General features: G+C 36.5%; 1 long non-coding RNA gene across 1 annotated transcript in view; it reads right to left on the bottom strand.

Annotated features, from left to right (window-relative positions):
- Nucleotides 1-24,342, bottom strand: part of LOC123279065 (uncharacterized) — a 1,363,420-nt gene that overhangs the window by 614,689 nt on the left and 724,389 nt on the right. The gene's annotated exons all lie outside the window — the stretch shown is intronic.

Below are 24,342 nucleotides of genomic sequence, written 5' to 3'. Positions count from 1 at the left end.
GTTGTGTATGTGAAAATATAACGTCTTCATAAAAAAAAATCTGTATTGCACTGACTAGCTATTTCATTCACCTACTGTTTGTTGACTGCTCAGCAATTTTTGAATTATCATGTAAATTCTCTTGGCCTCATAGAAAATTACTTGTTTGCTCTGCTCGGAGGAATAAAAGCTTGGATAGTCAAGATGGGGAAAGATTTGAGTAGTCTTTATGAAATATTAGTTTGGCAGAACTGAAGGAGCAATTTCAGTGTGCAAGCTACAGGCTTATATAGTAATAGCTCTGCTGTGATTAACACATGCCAGGGCAGGTCAGAACACAGCAACACAGCAGAGTTCTGTGATCGCTTTCCATCACACTGTGTTACAGACAGTCCTGCTCTTTCCTCATCAACACACTCAGGGATGCCACTAAAAAATTCTAGATGCGCTTTACGTCAACTTGCTTTATTTCACTCACTGCTGTATTGAAAAATTATCTACTCTTCCTCTGCTATGTATCTTTTCCCCTTCTTTGCCCCCTAAATTTCATAATCCAGTATTATTTATAATTATTCTCTAAGGTTAATTCTCTAGTTCTAAAATTATATCTGTATTAAATATATGTGCAATCAACAGTCATTACTGATGGACTTCATAGTTGTAAATTTGCCTACTTCTTAAAATTTATTTGTAACCCCAAAATCAATATGTGTAGGCTTTCATGATCTTTCACATACATGTGCAGAATGGTACACATTTTCAGTTGTATGACATGCAAGTTCCAGGCTAAAGTCAAATAAGATGCCCTTCCTTCTTATTTCAGGTCTTACACTGGAAACAGACATCCTTTCCGCAGTATGTTTAGTGCTACATTTTTGGCACTTCTGTGCTTTTTTGTTGGTGATTACACTGTCTAAATGGGCCCCAAGTGTAGTGCTGAAGTGCTGTCTAGTGTTCCTAAGAGCTAGAAGGCTATGATATGCCTTATGGAGAAAATAGATGTATTAGAGAAGCTTCAATCAGGCATAAGTTACAGTGCTGTTGACCATGAGGTCAATGTTAATGAACCAGTAATGTATAATAAATATATGTAAACAGTGACATACCTAAAACAAGGTGGTGTATCGCTCGATTGACAAAAATGTGACCTGAGGCTCACAGGAACCTAACCTCGTATTTCCTTTAGGATAATGGTTCAAGATTCACTAATTCAGTGTTCGTGGCTACTTTACAGAATATAACCACCAGAAATAATGTGAATTGATTGTATTTATTTACATTGGGAAATTCATCAGTTCTTAAAATATAGGTATTTGACTAGAAAAGGGAGGAAACTGACCTGAGAGTCATGAAGGGTGTATGTTAGCTCTAGGCTCATAATTGACCTAATCATTGGCCTGCCCTGGGATTCAGACACCAATCCCAGCAAAAAACATAACAAAACAGAAGGAAATACTTACACATAACAGAAAAGAAATAAGGGTTTATTTCTAATAATCATCTTCCCTTTCTTCTGCTCTTACTTTCTCCTCCAGTGTGGAGAACTGTGTTTAAATTTGATTCGATCTATTGTCAATAAATCATTACTAATTGGATGTGACAATATTATTTTAGTTGTTTTCATATAAAGATCACTTATTGTTTAGAGGTGCATGCTTAAATACTTACAGATAAACTGTTATGATGTTTAGGATTTGCTTCAAAATAATTCTAAATGGATGGGGGATGAAATGACTTGATACTTGTTGAAGCTGAATGATAGACACATGTGGGTCATTATTCTCTTATGTCTATTTTGAAATTGTCCATAATGAAAAGTTGCAGAGATAAGGAATAAAGTAAGAGGCACCGTTCTTCTGTGCCAAAATCCATGCTTGGAGCTTTATATGGGCTGTTTCATTCAACTTCTACAATAATTTTTTGTAGGACATATTTTATTTCTTAATTTAGAGCAGAACTAACAAAATAATACCCTAATTAATCAGTGATAGTCATTATATTTTAAACGTTTAGTTTTCACTCTTTTACTTTTTTTATAATTTATTACATATATAGCTTGTAACAACAATAAATGAATGTACTTTTCATTTTGAATTTTTAAAGTTTTCCTTCTATTCTGATAATATGTTGCATAAGCATTTTGAATATATGTATTCAGGGTTCCCTAATCTTTTGTGCCTGCTCATCAAAAGTCCCAACTCACATTTCTAGAGTTAATATCTGGAGAGTCAAATGACCAAGATCAAATTTATTCAAGTGTTCTAAAACTCAGATCTAGATATCGAAGACATAAATAGTCAAGAATGTAACAGTGATTTTCTTACTGAAACAAATTTCACCATTATTAAATTTAGAATCATAGTATATTAGAGTTTGAAGTGGCCTTAGATATCCAGTCTTCTTTTATTTCAAGAAAATGAATCCCAGAGAAGGAGAGTAGCTGCAAGTGGAGACCAGGTCTCTTAATTTCCAGACAAAGTCTCCTTCTGTTACTTCACATAGATTTATTTACACCATACTGAAAAATGTATCAGGAGTTCTAGGCAACTTGAAAAAAAGAATTAATAAATATTCATAAACACGCACATGAACACGGACACACTACACACACAAACAGATTAATAGAAGACATTTAAATTAACTAAAATATTTGACAACTAAAATCTTCCTTACCTTAAACCGAGAATAGGCATAGGTCAGCTGGAAATGATTTTATCTAAATCGGTTTGTAAATCCATAATTAAATCCATGCACATTGGCAGCTTCACAAAAATATCACCGTGTGGTGTTACACTTGGTTAAGGATTAATTAGATTAAAAGCTTCTAAGACTACTTCATTGAGATGAGAAATGATAATTTGGGATTCTATAAAATAGAATACTTACCATATTGCATTTCTAAAGAAAGTTTTAATTATCTCTCTTTAGCCAAATGTAAAAGTATCTTTCAGCTTAAAATATCTACTGAGGGAAGTAAAAAATAAAACTCGAGACGAAATACCTACTTAACACAGAAAAATATTCTGCCATGCAATTGAAACATTAAATATGAATAAGATACATGCATACCATCACAGATGCTGTGAGTCAATGTAATGCCTGTCTGTTTTTCCAAAACTCAATCATCGTTTGCTATCTTAGATGGATATTTATTTTTAGAGGAGAAAATAAAACCAAAAGCAAAGCAATGCCTAAAACAAAAACAAAAAATATCTCAGAAACCATGTCTCCTTGCAATAAAGTGAACCGCTGTTAAACATTATAGTATTAGCCAGTCATAAACTCCCCTGCACTTCAGCCTCAGAGTTTGCATAGACTGCTCTGTTCTTAAGTTATAAGAGCTTCAAAGTCAGGGCAAAGATAAGGAGAGCTAGTATGGTCCTGGTATAGTAGTAAAACTCGACAGAGTGAAAAAGAAAATTATATGCAGAGGTCTAATATGCGATAAAGGCAATATTTTAAATCAGTCAGGAAAGAATGGAGTTATCAATATATGGATTTATGAAAATTTGAAAAAAATTGACTCAAATTTCACACCATACAAAATAATAAATTTTAGATAAAAATATGACTGTAAAAAAATAAAGCCCCCAAATACTTTAGAATGTATAGAAATTGTATTTCTATAATATTGGGAGTAAGGAGATCACTTATAAAGATCATTCCAAAGGAACAAACAAACAGTAAAAGAAAATCTTGATTAATCTGACTGTTTTTTTCACATTCAAAATTTCTATAAATAAAACTGACTCAAATAATGAAAAACTCTCATCATACAAAACAATCATATTTTTGATGTGAATAATAGATGAAAAGCTCCTAAAAATCATAGAAAATCTTTATATTCCCATAGAACTGCAGGCAAAGATGTGGAACAGCAATTTATAAATGAAGAATTATTTTGTTGGTGGCCAATAAACATCAGTGTATCAACTTTATAAATCAAAAAAGTATAGATTAAAGCAAATATGATTTTAATCTATACAATTTCAAAGATTAAAAAATATGTAGAGAATGTTGAAGGGAATGTCACCTATTAAACATTCTCATACGCAGCCAATGGAGGAAGTTCAAATTGATCCAAACTTTCTGCAGAGACTGTTGTCAAAACATATGAAAAATACAACCTATAGAAGTTTCATTCTGGGAAATTTTTTTTCGAAGCAAATAATCAAAATTATAATAACCAGCAAACACTACTTACTTCTAACGTTCTTACTTTGTGTCATACACCATTCATAGCACGTTTTCTATAGTAACTCATTTCATCATTTCCACAAGCCTGTGAATTAGGTCCCATTATTACTATCCCATTTTACAGATAAGGAAATAGAGACACAGAGAGTGTTAAGAAACCAGGTCCTGCTTTGCTGTTCCTTTTCCCTTTAATTGTATTTCTAGCCTCAATTTTCTTATTATTCTAATTACCCACAATGGAGGATGTTCAGCTATTTTCATAAACAATTTTGTATAATTTTAGAAAAATATATATGTACATGTCCACATATGCATAAACGTCTGTGTGAATACATATTATTTACATATATAAATTATATATATATGTCTGTGTTTATTCAAATTTTATATAAGGAGAGTTCACAGTTAGAAAGATTAATGTATGCAGGATATTTTCTACTATATGTGTATATACCAAATTCTTTGAATATCTTTGACTTTCACAACGTTCTTATAACAGATAAAACCAAAGTGCAGACTGATCACAAAATTTGCCAAGGTCTAACTCTCTGCCTCCTACACCTTCATTTGTTTTTTTCTCCTAGAAAGTTTTATGCTGGAGCCAGCTAGTACCAACTTGCAATAGTCAAGGTTTTAAAAATTTGTGAGCCATTATTTAACATTTAATTATGTAAATTTAGAATGAAATATGGTGATAAGTACTCAAAACTCATCACTTCATAATAATTTTGCTGCAATTTACTATCATCCATGCTCTGGTGGTTATTTACATCTATTGATCTCTTCAATGGAAATAGTATACAATAGTGTCCCACTGTGTGTCTTTCCCTAATTCTGAGCTCAGTAATGTTGTAGTGGTAGCTTCAAGATCAGCGGGAGTATTTTCACCAAAGACATGAGCAAAGTCTACAAATCAAGGTGTGATTTATTGTTTTGCCGTTTGTGTAGATTGAAGGAAATGTTAATAAAGCAGATTAAATTTGAGACTGTATCCTGTCCGTAGCCTTTACGTCATGAAGAGCACAAATAAATGGAGGAAATATTTTTCCAGTATTTGAAATTTATTACAAAATTAACAAAGAAGTTGCTCACCGTTACCAATAAATGAGTGAAATTCCTACATGCATCTTCATTGTTTTACTTTTTCATTACTCTTGAACGTAAACAAAATGTCAACTAACAATGCTATCAGAACTATACTTATTTGTCAGTTAATAGTATAGATTGTCTACAGATATAAGAGTTTGGAAAATGTCAAGGCAAGCATTCTGTGAAAATCAATGGCTCTGTGGAATTTACAATAAAGAACATTGTATATTATATTATTATTTATAAATTGTGTGTTTCACATAACAGTAAAATTCATAATAAACATCTGTTTTTTTCTGTAGTAAACTATTAAATATTTACAAGCATACCACTGCCTAGACTTCATTGAAAATTGTGTCCTAAATTTCTACTTTCTTCAACTTTTAAATGTGTTTTGAAGTGTTTAAATTTATTTAGGTGCAAGTCACTCTTGCAGTGAATTTGAAAAATGTGGAACAGCACTAGTAAAATAAAAATGATATATAATATTTCATTATTTGAGTTGCTTCCTTTCACACACAAATTACTTCAAAATTTAGATATACTGTGAACAGTGTTATGAATTTCAACAATATATCATGGGCAGTTCCCTATGTTATTAAATACTCCTTTAAAACAACCTTAAATGGAGGATTACTCTTCCATAATATAGATTTATTCATAATTTATTTGATCAACTCCAAATTTATATTGTTGAACAGGCGACACATATATTTTAAACACAAAGCTTATGACAACATTTATAATCTCTCTTATTAACGAAAGACACAACCATTCAGGTCAAAGATGTCTGAAATCCATGTATAAAGCCTTGATGGTTGTTCAAAATAACAATAATTACCACCTATTTTAGGAGCTTAACTGCTTTGTTGTTGCAGTATTTTGTACTTTACCTCATAGTTTTTGCACTTGTGATTCATTTTTAGTGTTTTCTGACTTAAAACCACCAAGAGACAAGTCATTTTAGTCTGGCACAATTGAAAGCTTCTTCATTATTAGCATGGTGCAACTGTTGCATTTCTGATTCTCAGAACTTGAGACAGAGCACCAAGGCTGCTCATCGGGAGATGAGGTTTATAAAAGTTGATGCCAAAGCATCACCATAAATAAATACAGATTGCTAGATGTAAAAAAATGAAATGTATAATTAGGGACAAGAAGATCAGCTGAAACAACAAAGAACTAAAACAGAATATGGCTTACTTCTTTTCACACAGTGGTGACTTCTTGGGCTGAGAGTCAAGATGTACAGTTATGTTATTAGATACTTAAAGCTTCTCAGGAGCTTCCCTCTACCAGCAATGCCTGGCTCATCCCCACCATTTTCTTGGAAAACCTGACTTGTTTTTCAAATGTCAACCAAGCTTCATCCGTTCCAGGAAGTCATCCCTACTCTCCCCTACAAAGACCTAAACACACACACACACGGGGGCGGGGCTCTCTTGTCTTTTATACAACTTTTTCATAGCTCCTTGTTATGAGTTGAATCATGTCCCCCAAAAAGATATATTCAAGTCTTAATGCCTGGTCTCCGTGAATGTGACTTCATTTGAAAATGGAGTCTTTGCAAATGTAATCAAGCTAAGACGGAGTCATATTGATTAGCATAGGCCCTAATCCAATGACTAGTGTCCATATAAATAGAGAGACATTTGGACCCAGACAGACACACAGGGAGATCAATACATGATGATGGAGGAAGAGACAGGCCAACACCAAGGGCTTACTGGCAACAATTAGAAGCTAGGAAGAGGCAAGGAACAGTCCTCCCTTAGAGCCTTCAAAGGGATGATGGCCTTGATTACACCTGGATTTTGTAGCTTCCAGAACTGTGAGAAAACAAATTTTGGTTGTTTTAAGTTATATAGTTTGTGGTACTTTGATAGGCAGCGCTAAGAAACTAATACACCCCCTAAGACTTTCTTCATTCATTCATTCAGCAAATTGTACTAAATCTGACTATATGACAGGCAATGCGCATGCTTGCTTTTTTCTTAACTCTTCCACTAATCAATATAGCCCTTCAGGAGAGGAACTTTATCATTGCGTTCTCCTGGGCCTACACAATTATACACACAGAGGAGGTTGCTAATAAATAATTGTTGATTAAATGATTAAATGCCACTCGATCTTTCACACTGAGCTTCTTTTTAAGAAGAGTGATATTCAAAGAGAATGGACGGCTGAGAAAAAAGGGAATAGTTTTTTAATGCCAATCATGAATCTATCTAAAGAAAACAACAGAATATGTGCATTTTAAACAAACAGATCTTAGATTTTTTTGTTCTTGTTCTCATCAACTATGCAAATAAAATGCCATTTCTCTTTGATTGTCTGAACGTTCTTTGCTTCATCACCATAAAAACAGACAAATGGACTTTCATTGAATTTGAAGGATATGTTTGGGAAGGCTTGAAAAACACTGTAGCATAACGGATAAACTGCAGTCAAAATGCCTGAGTTTGCATTTCTGCTTAGTCATGACTCAGGTGTACCTTAAGGAAGCATTCAGTCTCTCAGAGCTTGTAGTTCCTATCTAGAAAGTACGATTAATAAGTATACAACACATATGAAGCCCAGGTGAAGATTTAAAGAGATACTACATGTTTAATACAGTGTCCTGTAGTAAATGCTCAATAAATTTGATCTCTTTCTATTGTATTACTCTCATTATCCATACAACTTTTACAATGGTTATGGTTAGGGCATCTTGGTACAAGTCCATTAGAAATTCTTATTAACTCAGTCAGATATATAAGATCTTAGAAAATATATAAGATCTTAGAAAAGAGATGAGCTCACCTATTTATTAATATCTACTAGGCATGTGGCAATTTCAAAAATAAGGACCAAAAGAAAGATTGCTTTTGGCTTCAAGAAGCAGTTAATCTACATAAAGGCCATTCAAAGCCTGGATTAATTTGAAATCTCTAGTAGAGCCAAAGCACAGCACGAGGACAAAGGGCTGCCCATGTAGATACATAGATGAATCAGAGAGAATTGCCTATAAACAACTCAGGGTCACACAGAGATATAGAGACACAATTTCAGGATTCACCAACTCCCTACTTTCCATGGAAAACTATTAAAACTCTAGGTGAGCCAACAGGATGCCTTATGTTCTTACTTCCCCTTATTGGTATGTATAGAATTAGACCTCCCACATTATATTTCACTTTTTATTCGTTCTGCTTTTTCTGTGTTTCTTCTTTCTCTTTTGCTGCCTTCTTTGGGTGGATTCTGTTTATAAAATTTCGTTTTATTCTCTCTTGGTTCGCAAACTATAAATTCTATTTCTATTCTGTTTGAAGTTAACTTTTAACTGTATAAGTATGTAACTGTGACAGAGAGTACAAGATCTTAGAATAGATCTTGATGTTTTACAGAAAGTATCAACAATCTGCCCCCAAATTTTTCTTATCTTTCTTGAAAAATTTTAAACTTTGCTACTTTCCTAGTGCAATACTTTTCATAAGTTAGATCATTATTTTTTAATTCCACTATGTTGAAATGCATTTCAACGAGTCGGATGAATGTAGTCATAATTGGCATAATAGGTTTTCCTCATTTGCTTTTTCTTGTTTGTTACTCAGAGAAGGAAATGTCATTAACGCACTCTACATTTAGCAGACATTCAAGTCTCTGTTTCTGCGTGTCTTTGTTGGTGTCCTTCCCTCATTTCCACCGTCACATATCTTTTACCACAAGTTTAAAATTAACCTACTTTCTTCTCCTTGCTTCAATCCTGTATGAATTTGCAGGAGGCAGTCCTTCCCACACCAACAGTCCTTGACTTTTAGTGGTTGGGCACTAAGTGTCTGTTGGATGGAAGGAAATTCCCCTGCAGAGCGAGCCCTGGGGCTTCCTATTTTTAGGCCAGCGATTCTTTAAATATGTCATGACTGAATAGGTAATTAGTTAGATGGCACAAACCTGAATTTTACCTCACATTAAATATTTATGGTCTCCATTAACCTGGTCTAAATTGATGGAGACAGACTTAAAGAGACCACCACCAACACCACCCCCATCTGATTTTAATGCTGGTGTTAATTTCTCTTTTGAAAATTTGCAGTTCTGATCCCAATACTTATCTGTCCGAAACCTCTCCTGGTTCCCTGGCACTGAGAGAACCAGGTGCTTAAAACACACTCTATCATCCCCAAACCTCCCTAGCAAGTAGAGATCACTGAAATTCTGTATAGGAATACAGAGGATATGAAATTTTTAATGAGTCGTCAAGATATGAGCCTTTGCACTTTTTTCCCTCACATCTTTATATAAGCTATAAAATAATTCCAGAAACACAGAAATTGTATTGATTCTAAATACCTCATTTCTCTCTACTCTATTACCACTTCCACTGTCTTAATTCAGGACCTCGTCATATCTCATGTGGGCTATTTCATGACCATCCTAACTCACTTACCTGAATCTTACTGCTCTAGCTTTAGTCCATCTCTCATTCTACAGCCAGTGGGATCTTTTTAGCACAATAACTGATCATGTCCTCCCCCTCATTCTCCCGACTGTTAATCCATCTAAGACCTAGCACTTACCTATGGCGCCAGCCCCTTGCACTGCTCCTTCCCCACTCTCGTGCTCCTGCTAAGCCAATCCCATCAGGCAGCCTAACTGACTTCACTGCTTCTTCATGTGTGTAGAATGAATGATCTCCCCTGCTGCTTCTCTTTTTTTTTTTTTTTTTTTGAGGAAGATTAGCCCTGAGCTAACTACTGCCAATCCTCCTCTTTTTGCTGAGGAAGGCTGGCCCTGAGCTATCATCCGTGCCCATCTTCCTCTACTTTATACGTGGGACGCCTACCACAGCATGGTTTTTGCCAAGCGGTTCCATGTCTGAACCCGGGATCCGGGCCGGCGAACGCCAGGCCACCAAGAAGTGTAACGTGCGAACTTAACTGCTGCACCACCGGGCCGTCCCCTCCCCTGCTTCTTGACCAGGAAAACTCCTATTTATTTTCCAAAGCTCTGCTTTAATCATTGCTTTATCCTTGAAGTTTTCATTATTGCCTTCTGTTAAGTTAAATTAATCATCCCTTCCTCTGAACTATTTCTATATCCTAAATGTAATTTTCTGTCTACTCGTATCTCACAGTAACTCACGGTATTAGGGCTTTTAGTAATGATTACTCTATTTTTTCCATCTTGTAACTCTTTAAACTTTTTTGAATTTTCTTGTTACTGCCATATACCTTCCCCTTTTGGAATTGTAATGGAGAGATAGCATAACTAGACAGACAAAACCCTTGCCCTTCTTGACATGATAGGCTAGTGTTTGCTTTACTCATCTTTGTTACTCTGAGGCAGAGAAAGCACCAAGATATATTTGTTAAGTGAACAAATGGGTAAACCATCTTGCTCAATAAATGGATATGATACTAACCACAAAGAGAATTTAATCTCATTTCTTAAAAAACTAATTTAATTATTTTTTATTGGACTTGACCAGTATTTTCAGAAGCTGAATAGCAAAGGATGTCAATGCCATCCCCAAGCCAAACTGCTAAAAGAGAGACAATCACCCATCTGAAGACTGTAATGCACGCCTCAGAGTATCTCAGCCATCCTACATGGAGCTCTCCAGAGGTGAGTTCACATAATTCCACAGACTCTGTTACAGCCGTGTCTAGACTTGCCTTGAATAAGTCTGATAATAGCAAATCCCTCACCTCCCATCACAAGTTGTTCCATTAACAATTGTAAATTTTTGTAGCAGCTGAGAAAAAATATTGTATGATGTGTATATAGAATTTTAACAACAACTTGCTGGTTCATTTTTATTGGTAAAATTAAGACTATTCTTTAAAAAAAAAAAATTGGATCTCCAATATTCTAAATGACAAGGAAAAAGATAGTTCCTCTGTTTCTGAATAGAAAAACAAGACTGTGGAGGACCACAAGTTCATCTAGTCCAGCATCATTGTTTTTCAGATGGGGTATTGAAGTCCAGGGAAGGCAGAAGCTGATCCAAGGCCAGCTGGCTGTCTGGCGGACAAGCCAGGACTAGAACTGGATCTCTGCAATCTCCCAGACACCTTTCCCACTGTACCATCTCCTCTAAGAGCTTTATCTGGGAAAAATTTCATCTAGTTTTCTGCCTCTCTTACCTTGTATTGTCTGCATATTTTAAAAAAATGCATAAATTATTTTATAATTGCTTTTGAGACAAAATAAAATACAATAATGTTAGTGTATTCACCACATTTCCCATGTCCTCTGCTACATTTCCCCTCCAGCCAGATCAGGCTCGCCAATTTAGCCCTTCCATTGCCCTGAGAAGAGCTTGTCTCTTTCTGCCTGGTTCCTGAAGGACTTTGTGATGTGGATTTACTCAGCAGATTTGGAAAGGCAGACTCTGAGACGCAGAGGAGGAAAGATACTTAGGGAATACAATTACACTAACCTACAAGAATCCGAAGAGGGGAGGGGAAGAGGCTATGAGATGCCTTCCGACTGAGAGAAGGGGACTTTGGTGGTGGAGGGAGGGGACTGAGAGAAGTCCAGGGAGGCTTCCGATGGTGCTAAGTGCAAAAGCTTTAAAAAGGAGGAGATATCAGGGGTTACGGCTTAAACCTCTAATATGATCTAATAAAGAGTGAAGTTATGTTATTCTTATTCTTATTATTAGACCTGTTTGAACTGCTTCAATGAATGTGGCCTTGCTATAAAACTTGTGACTTTATTTGAACTAAAGTAGATAAACAACTTAAAATTCTTACACAAGTAGTTTTAAACGCATTTAAGAATATTAGGTTCTAAACCAGCATTTGTCAAACTATGGCCCGGTTTTGGATGACCTGCAATCTAAGAATGGATTTGTACATTTTTATAAGGGTTGTAAAAACAACAACAACAAAGGATAACTGCCCTGCAAATTCTACAATATTTCCTATCTGGCCCTTTTTTTGTTTGCTGACTCCTACTCTAGACAAAAGGGAAAGAAGCCCATTTTAAATTCTTCTAAATATTTAGATTTCAAGCTACCTCTTAAAAAAGAGACAGAATGTAGCCAGATATAGGAGATGGGACTTGAGGGTGCCAACCTGGGATTACATCTGAAGTGAGACAATCAGGAGTGGTCAGAGTTGGGAGGCCAGGCCAGTGCTCTTCTGGTAAACTGGAGCACAGAGATTACGAGGCCCCTGTGACTGCTCCTAAGAGGCTCACAGGGAAGGAGAGAAGAGTCAACATGGAATGTTCCATAAGTTTAGGAGATATTTCCTGAAAAGGGTCTTGCTAAGATTAGTATAAGGACCATCAAAGATTTGGAGTTAAAGCTAATATCTTTGGAGAAGTCACATGACTTCAAAAACATTGGTTTCTTCATAAAACAGAAAAAAAATTGATACCTTTTGATAATATTATTGTAGGAATTAAATTAGCTAACATAGTAAGTACTGACTTTTCATATTACTTGGCACAGATCAAGTGCTAAGGAGAAATTATTAAATTTTAGATATTTAATTTTCGGGGTGACTTTTTAAAAAATCTCCACCTCTTATAACTAGGTTGATGAGCAATTGACACCCTTCACACAGCTCAGGAAGACAGCTAAGAAGCAAATGCTGCGCTATTTGAAGGTACAGGAGACGCGGGATGCTTCGTTTTCTCCCAAGGTACATTCAGATGCCCAGATGGAATAGCAGGGTGATCACTGTCCACGTATTCCTTTTCTATGGAAAAAGCAAGACTCCGTCAACCCCCCCTGACAGCTTGGCTCCTTCTCAACACGTCACCTTCAAATGATTACCCAGTTGACACACTTCGTTCTGACACTGACTCATAGAATTATCCACCTAGATGTGAACTGCAATGGTATTTCTTTAAACTCCTTTATAACCAATCACTGTGCCACTCAAACCTGGTTTATTATGCCTACAGAATAGACGTTATGGGCATTCTGGCATTTGGCCAGGAAGGGAGAGTACAGTTCCTAACAGGAACCAGGGACAATATTAATTATAATAAGTAATTATCCATTCCATTGCCATCAGTGTAAGCAGCGAAAGGATATGCATATAATTGTTTCAAACACCTTGCTGGTCACTTCTTACTCGCAGCTGCAGCCCCAGTGTTAATTAGTACCTAAAGTGAAGGGGGTCCCCAGAAGGACAAGGGGTCAGAGGAGGGTAAGTATGTCTATGGTGTTTAATACTTGGTCAAAACAAGTAAACAAACAAACAAAACTTAGACAACACAGCAAACCAGGAACTGAAAGATTAATAGTTTGCTTTAAAAGCTTTATCAAAACCTCCATCTGCCCTTCAAAAGTCTAGGTATCAGATGTAGGGGTCACTTAGAAATTTTCTTTTTAGGGAATGACTAAATGAATCTTATACTAGCATGTGGGAAAGATGATCTGGATATCTTAGCATCATCTTATTTTATTAATACCTATATTTGAAGAAAAGCTGAAATCAGATTTGTTACGCCAAACTCTCTGACAGCATAACATTATTTATATGGGTAGGTATGGGTAAGTAAGTGAGTTAATGTTGCAGTATTTTTAAAAGCCAGCTGTTCCCCAAGCAGGAAAATAACTGGCTGTTGTAAATGATCAATTGTCTAAAAAGGTCCAAGCTTTGCAAATTTCCACATAAGACATTCAGTGAAGTTGTCCACCTAACTTAAGTAAGCTCATTCCAGCAACCAAACTGTGGGACTGAGGGCTTCAGCTTCACGCTCAGAGATGTGTTTTCCTTACCCCAAAGTGTCACGAAATTGGAAATGTCACAACCCTTGGGGGCACACGAAAAATGCATATTATTTCACATCTGTTTTTCACTTGATCCCAATGGACCTGATATTTCTCCAAATTGCTATGTAGAAAAACCAATTTAATTTGATTGAGGTATGAACCGAAACTTACAAGCAAAGTAGAATACTTGCTTTAAGGTTAAAATGGAAAACTTTGCTTTGTATTATTATTGCCAAAAAATGCTTTCAGGAGTATTGTTCTTTTTAAAAAACTTATTTTCTGTACTCGTACTGACGCAACTTTGACTCATCTCTTTAAGATCTAGTCAAGAAACATTCCAAGATTGTATCTCAAAAATATATTTTTCCCTTTTCTGAAAACCTAGGGCAGGTTTAACCAGTAAAGGTCGATGATGGAAAGGTGAGAGATTAGAAGTGGAGAAACTGAGTCAAAGGCACAACTCTGTTTCTTAACAGCTGTGTGACCTTGGTTATTTAACCACTCTGAGACTGAATTTCCTCACATGCAATATCAGAATAATGAGTGATGATGAAGATTAAATAAAACAAGAGAAATAAACACCTTACTAAATATAAATGCCTAAGTAGACCCTAAGAAATGCTAATTCTATTCATTTTAGAATACAAATGGACAATTCTAAGGCATTGAATTAAGCCTTAGATGATGGAAAAGATAACTGCTCTTGGCCCCTTTATGTTTGACAACAATGTGATTCCATTTTTATAAACATTTCCTATATATTAGGACTCTTCACATATCTTAAAGTTCAAGAATCTGAAAAGCCTGGTTTTGACTATCAGGACATCAAAAATCACTCTAAATACAGGGAACGTAAAGCATACCAGACCCATGTTGAAGGGAAATGTTGGCGTTGTAAAGGAAGATGGAATATATCCCAATCCATCAACCCTCTGATCATCTCCACATTCTGCCCATCTCCCCAGGGGGAGGCGTCAGATTAGATTTAGCACAATCCATTCTGCAGAAGGGCTGTGTGCACACTGATAAGCACGCTCAGCGGCAGGAGAGCATTGTCTGCGCTTCTCCCTAGAGCGCTGGCTATTTATTTCACTTCTACCCGAGCAAAGACATTTACTAAATTTCGCTTGATGCTGTCACAGGATCCCTTTGAAAAGCACTGTTTGCAGCAGGCTGAAAAGGCTGGCAAAGGAGGAGGCCTTGTGACTAGCTCACAGAGCTGCATTGGCATGTGTGTGATTTCTTGGGGAAAATTATCCCTTCACTGGGCAATTAAAATCCATCTGGTTATTCTGCCAGCTGAAGAATTCACTGAATTCAGTGCCAGCTACTATCAGGTGTGAATGTCTCAAATTTCCTTTGAATGAGATGTTGGGAACATTCATCCCACAATGATATGTCCCTGGTGAAATGTAGTTAAAAATACAGAATAGGATAAAAGGGTCATACATTCACAGAATACTTTAGCAGGAGATCTTCACTATTTTTTGTACCTTTAACCTCTTTGACCGTCTGGTAAATAATACTTTTCTCATAATAATACTTTAAGTGCATAAGATAAATACATACAATTGCAAAGAACCAATTCTACTGAAATAAAAGTATAGATATTTATTAGTGTCTTAAATAATAAGTTCAAGCAGCAGATCCGATGGCTAGTGGAATATCAAAACAGTGGTGAGCATAAATGATATCTCAAGATATATGCAACATCTTTAATGATATAAAATTATTTTTATTTCCATTGGTGATAAAGTCAGAGAAATAGCTAACACAAATGGATTTGTCACCCACATTCATAAATCAAGGAAATGCGTAAATTTCAATTAGAGATCAGTGAATTTCTCCATTCAGGTACATAGTTCTCATCTACTAGTGGGAAAAGCTTTGGTCTCACAGTGAAAAAACCTGCATTGGCCATCTAGCATTGCCATATTCTAAATGTGTGATCCGGGCAAGTCTTTTGAATAACTATGAGTCATAATTTCCTCAACTTTATTTACAGAGAGTTTAGTGAAAATTGAATGACATAATAATAATGCCACCAACAATAATAATGATGGCTACTATTTATTGAGCACTTACCATTCGGCAGGCACTGTGCTAGTTGTTTTACAGACATTAACTCAGGTCAAATAGGAGAAAATTCTTGGTATAATTCAAAATTGTATCCAAACGTATACGTATGGTTCCCAAAGGAGACCGGAAACCTTAGAAAATCCATTTTAGCCTAGACTTGGCATGGGGAAAATTTTAAGCCTTAAGAAATTCCCCCCAGTTACCAGTGGAAATTATACTGACTGTTATATTGGTATTTTTTAGCAGGGGAAGAAGCTTTAAGAGATCTATTACAAACTCCGCACTTTGTCACTCTGAGGAATGAAGGGATTCCCCATCAAAAGCATGCCCCATCGAGGGGCTGGCCCTGTGGCCGAGTGGTTATGTTCGCACGCTCCGCTGCAGGCGGCCCCGTGTTTCGTTGGTTCGAATCCTGGGCGGGGACATGGCACTGCTCATCAAACCACGCTGAGGCAGCGTCCCACATGCCACAACTAGAAGGACCCACAACGAAGAAAATACAACTATGTACCAGGGGGCTTTGGGGAGAAAAAGGAAAAAAAAATAAAATCTTTAAAAAAAAAAAAAGCATGCCCCATCGAGAGTCTCAGGCTCTGGTCTCTACTACTGCTCCTTCCAGAAGTTCTTCTCTCAGTAGAGTTTTATGCTGATGATGGTTGGGATAATTGTCAAGATATCCAACCACAGAGGCACAGACTGGTCAGGAAAAGCTCCTGACCATTCAGAAAGGTTGTTGGTAGTAAGCAAAGGGCTTAATATCTTTAAGAAATCATTCCAATGATATTACAAATGTTTAGAACATGGAAAAAGAAGGAAATGCCTTACATTATTTTAATGAAGAAAGTATACATTGATTATGTATGATTTGTTTAAGGGATTTTATTCCAGAAATAAAGGTGTGTGTCAAAATTCAGAAATATCTCATAATTTACCATATTAATAAAATAAGAAGAAAATTATATGGGCATTCTCTCAATGCTAAGAAATCATTTGAAATTTTATTGAAAAATAAGAAATATAAATATTTCACTGACGTTTTAAAGCATATCTATCTCAAATTCAAAGAACATCATACTTAAAAGAAAAACACTAGATGAACAATCCTAAGAGTCAAACAATGATATCTATAAATACAATTACTATTTAGTATTTTTGGAACTATCAGCTAACAAATTAGAGACCTGAAAAGCGCTGTAGTAGAAAATTTGGAAGGAGCTAATAATAAATATGATTGTGTACTTGGAAACTCAGAGAATGATCTGGAAAAACTATTACCAATAATAAAAGAATTTCCGTAAAGTTCTAGGCACAAAACTTTCATACATAAAATAATAGCTTTCATATATGCAAACAACATCCAGTTAAAGAGTGTAATAAAAGGAAAAAACATCCATTGAGAATGGCAATAAAGTAGATAAAGTACTTAGAATAAATCTAACAAGAAATGTCAAGATCTATACAAAGAGAAACTTTAAATGCTCCTGAGGTATCCAAAGATGATTAAAAAGATAAAAAGCCATAGGAAGAGAGAGTTTGGATAGAAAGTTTCAATATTGTAGTGATGCCTGCTCTCCCTAAGTTACTCCATCAATTAATTCAGCACGAGACAAATAACATACGAACTCAACTTTTTCCTCAGGAAGGAAGTAAATAAGCTCATTATAAATTTTATATGGAAAAAAAACAAGTAAGAATCACTTGGAAAACTGAAAAAATAGATTGGTGTTTGGGTGTGTAATGCTACCAAATATTGAAACATATTCTATAGATTCTGTAGAAAATGCTGTGTGATATAAGCAAATAGAAAGTCAATGACTCAGATTAGAATGTCTGGAAATAGACTCAAATATGTATTGGAGTCTAGTATATGATAAAGATAGCATTACATATAAGGAAAGAAAAGATGAACTATTCAGTGAAAAAGTCAGCAACAACTTAATGGACACTTGGAGGAACATTGGTTAGATCTATGCCACCCTCATAAGACCAGATCAAATTCCAAAAGGATCAAACATTTTAAAATATTTTTTTGAGAATGAAATCATAAAAGCATTGATAGAACACTTGGGATATTTAAAAATAATACCAGGTTGGAAAAGTCATTTATATGGAAGATGAAAGACTTAGAATCCATTAAAGCAATGTTCAATACATAACTGCATGGCAAAAACCATTGTACATGGGGCTGGCCCGGTGGCACAGGGGTTATGTTCGCAAGTTTCTCGGCAGTCCGGGGTTCGCAGGTTCGCATCCTGGGTGCGGACATGGCACCGCTTGGCAAAAAACCATGCTGTGGTAGGCGTCCCACGTATAAAGTAGAGAAAGATGGGCACGGATGATAGCTCAGGGCCAGGTTTCCTCAGCAAAAAGAGGAGGATTGGCAGTAATTAGCTCAGGGCTAATCTTCCTTTAAAAAACCCCACAAATCACTGTATAAGCAAAATAAATAAGATAATAGGAAAATATTTTTTGGGCCGGCCCAGTGATGCAGCAGTTAAGTGTGCACATTCTGCTTTGGCAGCCCAGGGTTCGCCAGTTCAAATCCCAGGCGCGGACATGGCACCGCTTTGCAAGCCATGCTGTGGTAGGTGTCCTACATATAAAATAGAGGAAGATGGCCATGGATGTTAGCTCAGGGCCAGTCTTCCTCAGCAAAAAGAGGAGGATTGGCAGATGTTAGCTCATGGCTAGTCTTCCTCAAAATAAAAAAGAAAATATTTTTAACTCACCACAGAAAAAAACAGAAAATTGGCTTCAATAAGGCTTCAATATATCTTCAACAAAGAAATAAGAAAAAATGCCACAGTCAATAGAAATATGGGAAAAGGATAATAAGCAAAGAGTTTACACAAAAGAAAATGCAAATGATTCTGAAACATGTGGAAAGATGTTCACTCTCATTCAAAAACAGAAAAAAATCAAATGAAACTACACGGACATGCCATTTTCAATCTATTCAATTACCAAAAATAAAAGAATTTTGATAATTCACACTGTTAAGGGACATATAAGGAAACAGGCATTCACATTCCTGGTGAGAGTAAAATTAACACAATCTCTATAGAGGACAATTTGGCAATGTTTAGCAAAAAATAAAAACACATTACTTACACATAAATGAAATGACTGATATAGAAAGTTATTCACTGCAGTAAGATTTATAATATTAAAAAGACTGGGAAAAGTCTAAACATCCATCAACAGAAGGCTGCTTAAATAAATTACGGTACTTTCACATAATGTGTCACTTCTAGGGTTTAGAGTTCTTAGACATACGTCAGCTATTTTTACATATCTTCACATTTGTGCACATTTGATTAACAAATAAATTCCCAATATATATAAGGTTAATTAAGTGATCAGTAATATATAAACATATAAAACTCTTATACACAGTTTAATATATTCTATTAAGTAAAACAGGTGGCCCATGTTTAATGTAACAGACTGTAGAAAATTATAAACTCAACTTTTAAAAAAATGCAAATAATCTTATAGATTGTCACTATTCATTCATCTGTCACTGTCAGCATTTCTGTATTATCAGATGAGCTTTTCATCTCATCAGAAATCTGCATGATCATCGACTGCAGTGAGTGAACTCATGGAAACCATTCCAAGATGAATTTTAAGGAAACATACATGAGCATTAGACTCATTTATTTTTTTATAGAGTAAGTGGTAGGTTGGTAGGTGGGTAGATGTCAAAAAATGGAGGTGGATGGACAGATGGAAGGCTAGTCAGATACATAGATAGACAGTTATGGACTGAATGTTTACATTCCCCCAAAATTCATATGTTGAGATCCTAATCCAAAATATGATGGTTTTAGGAAGTGGAGCCTTTGAAAGGTGATGAGGTCATGAAGCTGGCGCCCTCATGAATGGGGTTAGGATGCTTGTAAAGGAGACCCCAGAGAGTCTCACTCATCTGCCGTGTGAGGACACAACAAGATGGCCGTCTATGAGCCAAGAAGTGGACTCTGACTGGACCCCGAATGGGCTGGCACCTTGATCTCGGACTTCCCAGCCTCCAGAACTGTGAGAAGTAAGTACTTGTTGTTTAAGCCACTCAGTCCACGGTATTCTGTTACAGCGGTCTGAACAGACTAAAACAGTTAGATAGATAGTTATAAATAGTCTCTAATTAGTTCTGCTTCTACATCCTTGTCAGCCCAACCACAAACATACACACACACACACACACACACACACACACACTCCTGCTTCCCCCTCAGACCCTGACACCACGCTTTTAGTCAAAGAGTTTTACTATAATACAGCATAGATGAGTTTAAGTCAGAGTGATACTTCCCCTAAGACCGTATTTTTTAAAAAGTGGGTTTCAAATAAAAAGGTGGATGCCAAAAGAAATTTAGTGACTCATAAACAATATTTTATTTAAATAGAATAAAACATAAAAGAACAGAGAATATAGACATGCATGAATATTGTTTCATGGCAATTTTGCCTCAGTTTTAGTTATAATTTTGCATATGTATGGATTGGGTTTTTACATAAAATGTATTTCTTAAAGTGGGGAAAGATAAAAAGTCAAAAATATGTGAAAATTATCATCAGATTTTAAGCAGCAAAAAGCAGATGGGAAGGTTTAATTTCAGATCTACATAAGAAATCATTTTCTAGGGCTTTGCAAATTACATCACAGCTATAACAATCAATATTTACACTGAATTTGCTAAACGTTTTCACATCCATCTTTCGATTGATCTTCTAAACCATTCCTTTTACGAGGATAAGGCAACTAAGATTTAGTACAATTGCGTGTGTTTTCCAAGTTCAGTCAGCTGAGAGGCCATGACGAAGAATTGAGAATCAGGCCCAGGGTCCATCCTAGACCTTCTCAATGGACAGATGAGGCAAGCCAATTTATTCCTTTATTTATTCACTCATTTAATAAATGTTTATTGCAGAGTCACTGGGCTCCAGGCAGGGTGCTGAATACAGAGAATATACTGATGCAAAATAGACATGGCCCTTGCTTTAATGGGTCAAAGTGTAACATCCATGAGTCCGGTAAGTGGCAAAATGCAATTGGACCTCAATGATGTTTCACTTCTTCCTAAGTGATCTCACTGATGCTTGAGAAAAATTATGATGCAGATATAAAAGCAGGGACTTGTCATCACACAGACCCAAGTTTGAATCCTCACGGTGTGTTTTTGACATTGGTCAAGTTACTTCTCAACTTCATCTTCCTCATCCTAAAGTGAAGATTGTAATACCTAAATAATTTCAGGGTTGTTGGAAAGATTATAAATAATACTGCAAAAATGCAGGGTCTTGTATCTGGCACCTCACAGCCATCATTATTAGCTATTACCGCAATGAATCCAAACAAATTCTGGAGAATACTTGCTTAAAACATAGGGACTTGGAGAACCTTACATAAATGTTAACAGTGATAGATATTGAAGAGTCCCTAATAAGTGCCTGTCAAGTCTCTTGCATGTGTAAACACCAATTTGTAGTCCTTGGCAAACATAAGTATAAAAGCTGTCTACTAATAATGTGTTTAATGAAGACAATAAAAACACTACACAGCTCAGAGAAAATTGAGAGCTCAACATTCCCATCAGCGCCAAAGCAGTTCATTTGCTCCATCTACAGAAGTCTGTTAAGCCAAGCTTGCTATTGAAAACTCTCTTGATTCCCTAGTAACTGGTCCTGCTTAAGGCATCCATGCTCAAAATATTTCCCCCAGGAAATTGATGAACCATGACTGCCAAAGCTCAAGCTATTTGGCAGCAATCTTTGTGAAGTTTCTTATAAACATTTACCCCGACCTTTGATACCTTTCCATTCTTTAGAGTTTAGCATCCCCAGGGTAAAGATGGCAAATTATGTGCAATTAGGTGACTGTTAGAGGAAAAGAGAGTTTTCACTTTTTAATGACAAAAATTCTCTGAATTTGTCTAGGGTAAAGACCTACAGTTACTTTGGGAAAGGTTTATGTAAGGTCTGACATTTCAAAATGAAGCATCAAATATTCTTGGCTGCCTAATTTTTGCAAGCTGGGACACTTGAGCTTTTAAAAGGGTAAAGAAAAAAGGAAGACCACTTAAAGAGTCTCTTCTTCCCCATCTATTCTGTCAACCCAATCCAGATTGAAAAGGGCTCCCTGAGCAGAGGTTTTTCATGAGGTTAAAGTTAAGGATTTAAGAAAGCGAAGAGAAAAGGTTATTTTACCCACGTTAAACATACTAGCCTTGAGAGAAAAGTAAATGGTTCACAGTGGGGAAAGACTTGGATCCTTCCAGTCTACTTCTGGAAGAATTAATTTACTAGATGATATACAAATGGACTCAAAATTACATTTCATGCATGTTCATTTATTCTCCTGTGCTCTCTCCCTCCACACATACCATCCCAGCCCAAACCATTAACTTCATTCCAAGACTAAAGAATATTCAGGAATCCAGGCTTCTGACTTATTGGCAATTCAATAATAAACATGGTTGAGGATGTGATTCCATGATGAGTTTCACATTCCCAGAACTTGAACCTAACCCTAAGCTAGAGCCTTGCTTCTCTCTTCTCTGCGGAAACTGACTTCCCTTAGCACAGAAGTCTCCCCCCAGATCTAACCCTATGTGCTCCAAAGACCCTTCCCCGACCCAATGCATTCAAAGGAAAAAGATAACAATTTAGACATTGGAAAAGGGCAAACTGGCACGTAATACATCACGAATACCGTAGTACAGCAGATTTTTTTTTTTTAAGGAAAGAGACATTCTCTAGTAAAATAATATCTAAAAGCCTTGTTTACACAGGAATATAAACATAATTATTATGCACAGATCAGGCTGATTATTCTTAGTTAGTTGGCCTTTTGTGCTGTTAGTTATCTATCCTCTCCGGGAAAGAACACAAAATTCAGAAAGAAGACCAAGTGAGTTGCCATCAGGGCCTCCCTGACCTAACAGTGCCTTTTTAGTGAGAAAAACACTCCGGTACCTTGACAATCTCAAGACTTTTTTTATTAGAGAAAGGAATTCCTCACGCACACCACTTACCCCACCACTCCAAGTTGCACCCCTATCATCTCTGCGTATCATTTGGTTCTCAGAGCTAGGATGGATTTCAGCTTCCACCTGACCCAAATCTCTTGGGCAGTGCTCAACTGTCCAATCCTACCTGACTTCCATCCACAGTCAAGGCCACAACCAGGTCCATCCTACTTCTTCCAACCTTAAAATCAAAGCTTCTCCTGTTCTTTTCCAAGGAGTTGAAACAGTTAAAGGAGAAAATAATTGTGTCCCATAGCCACGGTCTATGCTAGAGACCTGAGGATTTCCAAGATGCTAAAGGAAAGGGGAGGTCCTAGGGGAGCCAAGAACTCAGAGATGGCAGGAGAGTGAAGGGAAGAGAGGAGTTAAAATGATCTAGGCCTTCACAAGAGACAAGAGTAGCGTGGGGCCACATGGCAAGTCTCTGAAGAGCTGAGAAATTAAGTCCCACGTTGGTAGATGTTATACAGCCTTGAGTCAGCTGGACTTGAGGTCTTTGCATGACATTTTTCATACCTCTTTCCCTCCAAGTCCACCCATCCCCCTCCACTAAATAATTTAGATGCTATTCCTGTAAGCCTAAGATACATAGATAAATAACTTGCTCTATTTGGGAGTTTCCATGGCTGTATATGCTGGTGATCACTATACTACTCCAGGGTCACCAGCAGGCAGCCAACATCCATTCAGCGTAAGAGACAACTAAGATAAAGTGATTGGTTAATCAACTTATCTAAAATCCCCGACCCATTTCTATACCTCCTAACACCACCTCCCAAGATAAGAAGCCTACTGCCTGGCTTCACAGGTAGCAATCATAGAAACTTATGTGAAAAACTATTGACTTTAGTAGAACAGTGCTTTTCAACCCTAGCTATTCATTAGTAACACCTGGAGAGCTTAGAAAAAACCCCATCTTGCTTTAGATCAGAGGTTCTCAAACTTAAGTGCTATATCATAATCACCTAGAGGACTTGCTAAACTGGATGACTGGGTCCCACTCCTAGAGTTTCTTATTGAGCAGATTTGGAGGTGGGGCTTGGTGTTTGCATTTCTCAAGGATACACAGGTGGTGCTGATGCTGCTGGTCTGTGACCATGACATTGCCTTCCAGAAACATTTCCATGATTGGAGTTGGGGGAAGGGCTGAAAAAGGCAAACCCCATCATAGGCAATGGAATGGATAAGAGATATATCCTAAGGACTGAGAATGAAGGCCTTGTTTTGAGATAAAAGAAGGATGGAATG

Source organism: Equus asinus, chromosome 20 (assembly GCF_041296235.1).
Source record: "Equus asinus isolate D_3611 breed Donkey chromosome 20, EquAss-T2T_v2, whole genome shotgun sequence".
Taxonomy (NCBI): domain Eukaryota; kingdom Metazoa; phylum Chordata; class Mammalia; order Perissodactyla; family Equidae; genus Equus; species Equus asinus.
The sequence above is the reverse complement of the archived record's forward strand: the minus strand, read 5'-3'. Positions and strand labels throughout refer to the sequence as shown.